The sequence below is a fragment of the Penaeus japonicus genome, unplaced genomic scaffold (genome assembly GCF_977035675.1).
Source record: "Penaeus japonicus unplaced genomic scaffold, GWHDUDI00000001_assembly GWHDUDI00000038, whole genome shotgun sequence".
NCBI lineage: Eukaryota > Metazoa > Arthropoda > Malacostraca > Decapoda > Penaeidae > Penaeus > Penaeus japonicus.
The window spans coordinates 19,551,614-19,554,113 of record NW_028234440.1 but is presented as its reverse complement, the minus strand read 5'-3'; positions in this window follow the sequence as shown (position 1 = coordinate 19,554,113).

Sequence of the window (2,500 nt, the reverse complement as noted above, 5' to 3'; positions counted from 1 at the left end):
AATCCAGCCAAGACGACGATGACGACGAAGGTTATGTCAAACTTCGTATCAAGGAACAATAAAAGAAAAACAAGAGGACAACAAACTCCAAAGCCGCTAAAAGGAGCAGACCGACCTGACACAGTGTACCTCTATATCACCAGCTGTCATCCAGACACCAATGAAGAGGACATTGGAAATCACCTCTGTGAACAATTCGAAAACATCACAAGTGTAAAAGCACACCGCACCAAGATGACCCATGATTACTACACCAGTTTTACAGTGTCAGTACGAAGAAAGGACATAAAGCCCGATAATTTCATAAACTCAGACGCTTTCCACGCCAATGTAAAAGTGTTCTTAAACAAAAACAAGTACAAAACCGACCAGAACGTTTGACCTGGCATCGCCGTCAGCAGTGCCTGTGACTAGATCGCACGAGGTCATAAAAATAGAACGCATTAAAGCACAGTCTCTCCTCGGGCACTTTGACGAAATTAAAGTGCTAACTGAGGAGAGAAACATAGACATTCTGTGCATCAGGGAAACATGGCTCCACAAAGAAATGGTTAGTAATTTCATAACCGTTCCAAATTTCAATATCTATAGATGCGATGCAGGGCGTGGAGGAGGAGTATGTATGTATGTACGGGATAACCTGAAATCAACCAAGATGTCTCCTACAGTAGTTGATAATACTGCCGTAGAAGATGTCTGGGTTACCGTACAGAGCAACATGCTTCCTTCCATTATTATTGGCGTTGTCTATAGGCATCCTCATGCAACTTTAGAATCTTTTGAATACATAGAACAATCTAGAGAAATGTCATTGAAAAATAAACCACTCTTGATCTTCGGTGATTTAAATGATGATTTGACTAAATCCAATGCTAAATTAGCTAAGATAATAAAGAAAAATAAAATACAAATTATAGACAAACCCACACATATTACAGAAAACACTTCATCCTTATTAGATGTAATAATAACGAACAGGTCAGAAATTATCCATCATACGGATGTCATCCCGTGTCATTTTGCTGACCATGAACTTCTCACACTCACATTAAATATAAAGAAACCAAAGCGACCACCGACAACAAAAACATTTCGTGACTTTAAGCATTCTAACCTTCAATCATTCATCGAGCTCACCAGATATAAAGAGACAACGTTCTTAAATATCTTAACAACAGATGATGTAGACAAGCAGGTAACTATCCTTACGGAAGTGATTAAAAGCAGCATTGACGCGTTGGCACCTCATGTAACGCGAACCGTCCGACGTCCCCCTGCTCCTTGGATAGATGACATCAAGAGTGCTATTAAAGAAAGAAAGAATGCCCACCTTAGTCTCAAAAATAACAGCAATGACGCCGCCCTTAAGGCAGATTTTAAAGTAAAAAAGAAAAAAATGTTAAACAGTTAATACAAAGTGCAAAAACAAATTATTTCAGAAATAGATTTATAGAATATAAAAACAATTCGGATAAAACATGGAAAATAATTAAATCCATAGTACCTAACAACAAACACCACACTGAAAATCGTACAAATTCTACACAAAGCACAGAGCATTTTAACTTCTTTTCAAAAATAGGAAAAATAACTTATGAACAAACAAATGCGTCAACATTACAAGAAAATATAGATCAGGCTATGCTTACATTTAATATTTTCAGACCACAACCAGTTGATGTGGAGACTATTATCCTAGTAATAAAACATTTTCGCGAAACAAATGCTGTAGGAGCAGACGGTATTGCTTTGCGCTTTGTTAAGGATAGTCTACCAGCAACCGCACATTATCTGGCGGTCATAATTAACACTTCCCTGGTCACTGGTGTTTTTCCGTCGCTTTGGAAACATGGAATAGTAACACCAATTTTCAAATCGGGAGATATAGACGACGTGAATAATTACAGCCCTATTACAATACTCCCTTTTCTATTTAAAGTTCTTGAGAAAATTGTAGCAAATCAACTAACGAGTTTCCTGGAGGCCAATAGCCTATTATCTAAAACACAACATGGCTTTAGAAATAGGTTATCCACTGAAACAGCGTTATTACAGATAACTGATAAAAAATTATGATAATATAGACAAAAATCAGGTAAATTTACTCGCATTATGTGATCTTTCCAAAGCTTTTGACAGTGTAAATCACAAAATTCTCCTTAACAAACAAAGATATCATAGAATTGATTCTTTTTGGTTTAGCAGCTATTTAGATACTAGAACTCAAATTGTAAAAATTAATGAAAGCATATCATCGAGACAACCAATACATTTTGGTGGTCCACAAGGATCTATTTTAGGCCTAATCCTATTTACAATTTTCATAAATGACTTATCAACCATTGCTCATAACTGCCTGCTAGTGCAGTACGCCGATGATTCACAGTTTCTTCAAAGTGACTCAGTAAATAACTTAAATACATTAATAAGAAATACTCAAAACACTCTAACACAAGCTAAAATATATTTTGAAAGTAATGGTCTAAAATTAAATCCACAT